Here is a 9,201-nt window from a genome sequence, read left to right as displayed (position 1 = left end):
ATATATAACGCATTATTTCACCCCTGTACAATTATCAGGGCACACGGACAGGTATGCACGAAAAGGATCGAGATGGCGGAGATTCTTGTTTACTTCAACTTCACCTGCTAATAACTGTCGAGCGCGTCATTCCTCATCCTCACGATGGCATTTCAATCCCATCACGCACACGGATTTCATATCACATACTATAACTGTAAGACGCCTTACAACGACAGGGGTGGTCAGAATAACAAGCTACCCCCTGCACTCCTAAATGCTAGGCTCCAGGTTTGACCCTGTTCCCAACGCTGGCAATATTGACCAAGCAAGAATGCACACAGAGCAAGTTTCAGGGTGCCATGAATATTTGTGCCGGGGAAGGGGTGGGATTCTAGAAGGGGCCGCAATGGACGCATGTACGACTTAAATCAGATGCGCGTCTGTAATTTCATCCGTAAAGCAACCTAACTTGTATTGGTCGTTTATAAATTTCAAATCGCACACATGTGGGTATAAGGTATGGTAGGTGTACGCAGTCACTCATAGCATAGTCAACTACACAAATACATAGCATAATATATGGCATAGCGATTCATCTACGACGTGCAGTCTTATTCATAGCAAATGGCAAAACAAGAGCACGTACTGCATGTAGTTGTTCTAGTTCTCTCTACTGTTCCCACCGGTTCCATCCTCATTATGTTTGTGTACTTGGCCGAAATCGAATTTTGATGTGCATTTTTTGGTACAGATACTCTCGCGTCCTGTGCAACGACACCATTGGCGCCACTTTGCACAAAGCCTAGCGCGGACCTTGCCAAACGAAGGACATAGCTACCGCTGCCGCGCTTTCACGCTACCATGTTCTTTCTCCATGGATCGCATGCTATTTGCTCGCATAATAACCATGCCCGCCATTCTGCGGCGATAACCCCACAGTTATACACCCGTGCACATTTGCTTTGCAAAATCCCGGGTGTTTTTGCCCGGAAAGGAGACCAGTTTAGAGAGACACGTACGGGCATCCATTTTCGGGTGTGCAATCATTAATTCAAACACAGTGGCTGTGTGCATGCACCCTATGCATCGAATCTGTTCACCGTGTGTTCGTTGGGGAAGGAGTAGAGAAGATATTGTGAGGCCATATAGTGTATTACAAGATCACTTAATTGTGACTTCATGAAAACTAAGGACAAATAAGAAAATGACTAAAATAATACAAAGATTAAATTTTATAATGAAATTTAATCGGACCCTTTTAAGGATAACAGTGACCATTGCAACTATGGTTATCTTAGGGTGCGCAAGTGACTCATCAACCCATCCCACTGTGTAATGTTTTCTGGTTTTTACACATAATTATATCGCGTTCATATCATAACATAAACATTACACATTAACTCCATATCTATTATTGGACAGACATATGTACTTGGTGGGAAATCCAAAGGCACACCAGACCCTGTACTTAGCATACTACTGTATGTCTACATGGGACGTATTGATGTAGCTGCTATACTCAGTGCTGCATGCTGTATATAGGGCCAGCAGACTGGATCAGAGAGTTCTGCCTGAGTGTACACATACAAACCACCACTCAACTTGAACGCCATGCTGGGCTCAGGACAAACAGGCTTGGCGCCAACCAGCCAAACCCCCACATGAGCTTACAAAGCTGCATGCATGTACTGAGCCTGGACACGATGACCAATCTATGCATGCAAATGGGAAGCTTCGGGAGATTGAAATGAATAGATAGCGAGTGAATAAATGGGTGTGTGAGCGAGTGCGCACGTAAGGGAGTGAGTGTAGGAGTGAATGTGGTAGTGAGTGTGTGAGTGAGAGTGAGTGAGTGAATGGGTGTGTGAGTACGAGAGTAAGTGTGTGAATGAGAGTCAGTCAGTCAGTCAGAGTGAGTGAGAGCGAGTGAGAGAATGAATGAGTGACTGAGTGAATAGGAGATTGAATGTATGTGTGTAAAGCACGTATGTATGCATATTGCACAAAAATATAAAAACCAAGTCTACGATAGACAAGCTACCTCTTGTATGGGAAATCTCCTTCATAACATATTAAAGATGATAAATAGATGCATTACTGTACATTTCTTGAAGATTCAAACCCCCACATAGGTACTGCAATAACTACAGGAACATTCTGGGCACTAGTGGGTATAATACCAGGAGTACATATATGAGATACACCCATCTTAGTCTTAGGAAGACTCTATGATTGTGCTATACGTACCACCTGCGTGCACACATACATTCACTTGTTGTACACTTGCGCGCTAATGCTAAATACCATCGCAAAATGTTCAGAAAGTCTTCCTACCTTGAAGTCCTCTGCGTAAGGCTGTCTCCCTCAGGTCGTACTCGTAGATGGGGGAACCTTGCTGGCGCTCGGTCGGACTCAAGCCTGGGCTGAGATTGATGATTGGTGGGGTGCTGGCCGTGAAGAGACGGCCACCTTGGGTGTCCTGCACGGGTGAGGTTCTCACTTGGAGGCCGTCACAATTCGTGACAGCGTCCTGCGTCGGACTGTAGCCAGGAGAGAGCTGTCCAGAGGCCGGCTTTGGCAAGAATTGGCGATACCGTGCAGCAATGGGCATAGTACGGAACAAGGCAGCCAAGAAATGATTACGATGTGTGTGTGTGTGTGTGTGCGTGAGTGTAGGTTAGAAATCTGCCCACATCCGGTGCCTAGAATCCCGTTGGCTTCAACAGGTTGACCAGCTTCAGGACAGTGATGTCACAATCTGCGAAGAGATGATGAGAAATTAGCACGATTAGCAGTGATATTTTCTTGTGCTTCGTGTATTGAGATATATTCTTGTCTCTGATGTTCGCCGTGCCATTGTCGAGGAAACAATGGTCAATTACACGTAAATGAAAACGATCTGTAATAAAATACCCGTTGAACCCTTATAAACTACTAACAATTTTATTCTGACTACTGATCACAGCAACTGAAACAATTACAGATGTGAATAAAAAAATGTGAATTTACTACTACCAATAGTGTTGGACCTAATTAACAGTAGTCTGCCATTAATTAGGATCAAATGGATTCTGTGCTAGTCACATGCCTCACATAGGAAACACTTATGATCTGGTAGGCCCACAGTCAATTGATAAAGTGATAAAATACAATTAAAGTAAAGATAAGTAATAAAATCTGGAAAACTCGCTGCCTGTACTAACTAGTCCCAGTATAATTTTCAATGTTCATGCACACTCGTACCACATTGAGTATAATTGTAAGTATAATATCTTTATAATATACATGTACAGTAAGGAGATTTAACATAATAATAAGATTCGTATGTTTCTTAAAACATTAAGAAACATGCAATTATACATACATTGTCAGTGTGGCAAACAATTTTATGGCAATAGTTAAGGAAAAATGATTTAGAAGGAAGGAAGAAACCCAGTTAGGTTTTAGCAGTAACACATGCTGCACTGTTTTTTTTTCAGATAAATTTCACATAACACAATTCGCACAATGTGCTTTTCCAAGGGTTAGAACAACCACGAAGGCTATTAACCGTGTTATATATGTACAAAGCTAGGTTTGATAATTCAGTAGTACTGATCCTGGGCTCATGGCATCAGTATCGCTACAGTTAGCCTACTTTAGATACAATAATAAATTTTACAGTTGAGTTTTTTAAACTATATGCAGGCATATATACTTTTGCATTTGTTCTAATATAAGTTCTTTATTTTTAGCAATTGGACACTATATAATGTTAGATTATAGCACAGCATCAGAGAATTAATTTACACTAAATGATTAGCAAAAATGTTATAAAGCTTTTCACACCCCTGGCTTTGCCAGTCAATTACTGGCGTATCTTCTTTATCATTGCCACTACTTTGTCTAGCTCAGTAGATTTCCCTAGTTCAATATAAATACAAATATTGGGCCCGAACACGAGAGGGTAACCGAGATAAGTCTTAACACTGGTGACTGAGGCGTAGTGTAGCATAGCAAGTCTTAACACTAACACAGTTACATCGATACAAAACCTTCACACGGAGAAAAATACTAAGTAAGGGTAGTCACGAAGTGAACTGGTATGCACCTATGTATTATGGTTATTTATTATTGAGTTGAATACGTATTTCATTTACCAATGACAATGTATAGACTCCGACTTGCACTGATTCAATGTAGATATTGATGATTATTACAGAGTCTGCCTGAACTGAAGTCGACGCTACACAAAGGTTACATGTTCAATAAATAACGCTTCGTATACATACGTACCTGGTTCATGATATTTACGACGACATTCCTTTCAGAGAAAAGACAAATGCGTTAGCACCGAGAGATCTGATCAGGATGGGAAGAGAGAAACGACTCACTCCTTCCTTTCCCCAGCACTGTAGAGATGTGTGTAAACAGCAATCTCCACGCCTCTCAGTGGGCGTGACGTCATGAACGACAATTTCCTTATATGGAATAAATAGTCACTGGAAATATAACATGCCTTCTTGAGCAGTTACATATATTATATATAAATTATTATTTTACGCATACGATAACCGCACGCAATTCTTCGTATTTTTATATGAACTATGACTCAACCGATATTAGGCAATATCCCGAACGGGGCCGAATACTATGAATCATCGTCACGTGATTGAAATAAAACTGTCTGATTGGATGGTATATTTGTGTGTCATTGGCTTTGTTGTGTTTGGTGTGGAGAAGGTTACGGAAGTGTTCAGTTCTTCTAAACATTTCTAACAAATTCTTCTTCAGGAGGTATAATTTTGTATCAGCTGGCATACGAAAAGTTTTGAAAGACGATAGAGAAGAAGACAGTGCAAGTTTTAAGACCGTCAACACCAGAGGAAGACCCTGGAGGAAGTTGAAAGAAAGGCTGCTCGTTTACATCGCGTCTCTTTTACGACGCCATTTTGAACAGCTCCCTTCTCTCAGCGGTTTGTCAACATTACCTTCAGCTTTCTTACTTATCCAAGCAGTCCAGAAGGTATCAGATATCATATGCTGGTTCGTCTAGATGCTCAGGAAACCTCACTGGTGGTTGTATTGTCGGCAAACAATTTATTCGAACATTCCACAGGCGAATTGTCGGGCATTTGCCTTCTCAAGTTGACCCACAAAGCTGTACTGTAGTGTCGTAATGGCAGTTGGAGCAGGAGGAGAAAGACCCGTAACTGCGTATCCCAGTACAAAGAGCAATTCTGAGAGAGGCCAGACGTGGCAGATGAAAGGGACCAGTAGGGCTCAGTCAAACCGAGAGGGGAGCACCCCGTCACCGAGGCAAAAGCGATCATCGCCGACACCATCGATGACGAGGCAGAAGCAGCGAGCATCTCCTTCCAGAATGGTAACCCCTACCAGGAAGACTGCAAGTCCAATTCAGGCATATGCTGGCGCACGATTCAGTGAGCCACCGTCCGCATATCTTCTTCCAAAACCACCCAGTGATTGGGTTGGGTTTAGCAGAATTAACACTGATATGCCTGCAGAGCCTCACTCAGCCTTCAACGAGATGACTAGCCATTTGAAGCTCATGCTCAAAGTTAGCGCATGATTTTACACACTTGCAAGTCAGTACTGAATCTGACATTTTTGTGTGTTTTGTAATGTGTGGAAGTGTATATACCTACTGCAATGGAAATTCATTTTGCACTAGGTAGTTTGTAAAATGAATGTTGACCAAAGAGGTTTTCGCACCACTTTGTACAATCTGTACCATATAATTGTATATCTGTTTAGACGTGTTCAAATGGGTACTAATTTTCAGATAAAGTGATGAACATTACAGTAAATTCCTAATAATTGATTGTTTAAAAGTGATAGCAAGTTTCTGGATTCAAATATGTTGTCCAATTGGAAGTATCCATCAAGTCTTGTTTTTGTGTGAATTAACTGAAATTACTTTTGAATATTTGATGGAAAACAAGTTTAATCATTTAGTTAACATTTACCTCTGAAGGTCAAGTCGAACGTGTCATGGACTTGTCTTTTCTAGTTCGCCTTATGATAGGGATGAGCCGGGAAAGCCATATTCTAGGCACATAGTTAAGACTAGTGTTTAATCTTTGGATTTTTGGCATTACATTTAAATCCTTTTCCACATGTTTTACTAGTTAAGGCACACCTAGTTCTTAAGTTGCTAAATGCTTAATGTAATGTCTCTTATTTGTATGTGTTGGATGGCTCGTGACAGATGATGCCAAGCTTGTAAAATTAGTTTTTATACTGTAAATAAGAGTATATTTTTTCGTATGTACTTTCTTGTGAATTGACAGTGCATATTTTTAAATATTTTGGTACTGCATTTCATAAACGGAATACTGTTGCTTGTTGTGAAGTTTATGAAAGCAGATATGAGAATATGATTGCCATTCCTGAAAAATATCCATAGGAATGTTGTGACTTATTGTACAATGATTATTGCTTCATCAGCAATCTCATAAGCCGGCAGGATTATATTTTATGAGTGGGAAATATCCAGTGATCCCACCAGGTGTTTCACTTTTAGTGGCACCTGTGCATTGTGTTCATGTGATAGTGCAATGCTAGAGATGGCGTGCAACTGGGTAAATAATGTGATGATGCCAATTTTTGAGCTGAACTTGACAAGCTAAGTCATAGATGTAAAATCTGAACGAATCTGCTGGTTTATGGTGATTGGTATGCTGGCCATGTAGCACAATGTGTAGGTTCCCATCTTAGTTTAGTGTTGTCAAAGTGTATGTCAAGCTTACAGACCGGTTTCCATTGTGTAATGTTGAATTCGGGTACCAGCGCCCCATTGGCTGACGTGTAGGACCAATTGACTACTGGCAATAATGTGTGCGGCCTGGCTGACCAGCTGTTTCTGCACATAGTATGGTTTGAGCGCAATGTAAGTTTTAGTAGTATCAGTCATCTATAGTGCCTGCTGTTTGCTTTGTATAGGGTGGGTCATTATTGAGTATGTCCCCTCTAAGCTTGTTCCCAATTCGGAAGTATGAGCGAGCTGTAGCCATGTCACTTTCCATTAGTCCACCTTTTACTTTTATTGGGGGGAAAAACTAAAAAAAATCAATGTCTGCTATGAATGATTGTTGCTGGGAGAGATTTGTGTGCTAGTGGAGTACTGCCTTTCTTAGTTTGATCGTGTTGCATTGAGAACCAGCGTAAGCTAGGTTATCGTGGAATCGTGTCTAATAGAGAATTCGGCGCTCCTTAGCATAATTTACCCAGTAACGAACGTCTTGCAGTTATTTAAAAAAAACGCCTAATTAAGTAAAGGATGGATGGGTGACTAGAGGTATTCTTTTTATAAGTTTGTTTTATCATGAAAGTGGATCTAAACAATCTTCTATTCTGAATCACATATACACTGTTGCGGTTGGTTCATTGCTAACAGCAGGCACAATAGTTCGATGGAAGCCGGCACTACTGCTACATAATTGCTTGTGCAGTGTTAAAACAAAAGTGTAAAAGTATTGTTCAAGCAATTCGATCGTATACACAAGTTCTTTTGTGTAATACATGTATGTTTGTTGTTAATGACTAGTGACCGAACAATTCGCTCGTGTATGTGCTGATATGTGATGCTGTGTAGACTGCAGGATTTTCGCGAACGTGTACGATATTGTATGTTCATAGACTGAAGCGTTAAGCACGACGAATGTTATTGGAATGTAGATTTAAGCGATACTATGTATCGCTGCTGATTGAGCCGCTAGACAGCGGAGAGACTTTAACGCGCTTAGAAGACGAGGTGTCAAGAATAGAGTACGAAAGATTGCGTACCACGTTCGCTGCTTCCTACTACATTTGTCCAACCTTGGAAAGGTCAGCGATGTCACAAGTCTGCAGTTCACAAGAAAGGACATTTTAACCAAGGCATCGTCTATCAAGATATTCCAACGCTGTGTTTGTCTGCGTGCTGTCCCATTCCCCCTTCCCCGGGCCCTTTTTAGGGCCCACATATCTTCCCAAGAATGATCTCTACATTTGCAAAAAAAAGTTGATGGATAAGTGCGAGTGTGGATGGGTGTGTGTGCGTGTGCGGATGGGTGTGTGTGCGTATTTTTAGGTAAGAGAGAGCCGCTAGATTTTGCAGAGTTCTTTGCCGTGGACGAGGATTTCCACATTCCAAGGCTCCAGTTTTCCACAAGTTCAGGTAAGTTTGAAGGCTCGTCTAATAACAGGTAACAGGTAACAGGTGTGTGTGTGTGTGTGTGCTTCTACAACAACATGGTTGCGAAATTATCAGTAGGCTGATGGTACCGTAGTGATTGTATTCATTACCCGTCAACAATTGTTTGTACTTGCAAGCCTGATGTACTGATCGCTTGGGTTATTTTGCGTTTGTTGACCAGTGCACTTCCAAGAAATCTCAAATGAAAACTGCTAAAAATCGACGTGGGCTTCAAAACAGTTATTCACTATTTACAACGTACAGCTAAGGTATTTCTCAATTTTCAGATCAAGTTGCTTGATTTCGTATATCCTTATTATTTTCCCATGGGCAGCTGGCACAGTGGTAGCTGGCGTGCAGCTTGCGGGATTGCATTGGAGGCCATTTTGTATTCTGGCACATTTATTTACACATGGCGGCGCGTTGCGGGCAAACACCTTTCCATGGAATTCTTGTCGTGTTTCGTGTATGCCTGTGGCCTTGGTAATAACTTCTGTGTTGTGTAACGACGTAGCAGCTTTCGGAAGGGGTGTGTGCTACACGTAATACATTTCCATATATTTATTACAGAACTGACGAGTGCCAAGGGGCGATATCACTGCATGATGGCCCCGGGATGATGGCGGATACCTGGCGGAGCTAAAGACGTCATCACGTTGACTCAAGAGATTTTTCTGGAACGGCCTTGCTCCGCTGCGTGAAGAGTACATAGTTGCAGGGAGATTAATTAACATTGATGACATACTGATATATAATTATATATTGTATTATTTATTATTAGCTCATCTGATGTAGTCAGATGCAGCTTGTAGAATCGCATGAGCGTGCGTCTGTCCGTCCGGCCGTGCGTGCGTGCGTCCGTCAACAGTTGGGCACAAATCTTAACCGCTCGACGTACGGTCACGATATTCGGGACGTCGGAGGGGGATCGTGAAAAAGACTCAGGATGACAAATTTTGTCAATATGTGTAAACGGAGGGGTAATATTTTCCTCTTAACTTAAGGTATAGGAAGAAATACGGAATTACGGCACAAATCTT

The sequence above is a fragment of the Priapulus caudatus genome, unplaced genomic scaffold (assembly GCF_000485595.1).
Source record: "Priapulus caudatus unplaced genomic scaffold, Priapulus_caudatus-5.0.1 Scaffold40, whole genome shotgun sequence".
NCBI classification, from domain to species: Eukaryota; Metazoa; Priapulida; class Priapulimorpha; order Priapulimorphida; family Priapulidae; genus Priapulus; species Priapulus caudatus.
Note: the sequence above shows the minus strand (reverse complement) of the source record.